The sequence below is a fragment of the Lupinus angustifolius genome, chromosome LG19 (assembly GCF_001865875.1).
Source record: "Lupinus angustifolius cultivar Tanjil chromosome LG19, LupAngTanjil_v1.0, whole genome shotgun sequence".
NCBI classification, from domain to species: domain Eukaryota; kingdom Viridiplantae; phylum Streptophyta; class Magnoliopsida; order Fabales; family Fabaceae; genus Lupinus; species Lupinus angustifolius.
In genome coordinates, this window is record NC_032027.1 from 13,862,120 (window position 1) to 13,862,989 (window position 870).

Below are 870 nucleotides of genomic sequence, written 5' to 3' on the forward strand. Positions count from 1 at the left end.
CCTCTTGGACATCACGAGGCTTCATGGTGGAACATACAATGTGGAACTCCTTAAGATGCTTATGAGGACATTCACCTGCAAGTCCATGAAACTTAGGCAACAAATGGATTAGTCCAGTTTTGAGCACATATGACACATCCTCATTGGGATACTGGATACACAAGCTTTCGTATGTGAAACCAGGTGCAGCCAGCTCCCTTAATGTCCTCTCACGTGGGATTGGAGGTGGTTCAACCATATTTTTAGAGTATGCAGCAGAATGCATAGAAACGGCAGAATCAATATCATTATTAGGTAGATTAACACTAAGATGAAAAGACTGACTATCTAAATTTAAATTCCTAACTTGTCTAACCAAACTGAAACCGAAAATGCATTAATAACAAAACCTCAAGAGTTGTGATACATTACCAAAGGAACTTAGTCCAGAAATTTAGCCTTCCATGGCAATGGAAGAGCAAACCGAAAATGAGAAAATGAAGAAGGAGTTAAACCCTAGCAGAGCACAAAGAGGGAAAACGGAAAATGTGTTTTTTTTTTGTGAGGCAAAGTCAAAGTGTGTGTGTTTGGAGTGGGGAATCCGAATTTAACCCCTCCAACACACATAAACCGAATTGGGCCTAAACAATAGGCCCAAAGCTAAATAAAAATAAAAATAACTCCTAAATTAAAAATACAATCTTCACTTCAACACATATCCTCGACTTCCATAATGCCCAAAATGTCATTGGTGCCAAATGTGATCTGAAAATGATAATAGATTTAATCAGGCCAAATAATCCCAAATTAACTCATTTTAGGAATATTAGTCCAATAAAGTCTAAAACACTAAACCATGTGAAACAAAGAATCATCAATCACGAATAGTGT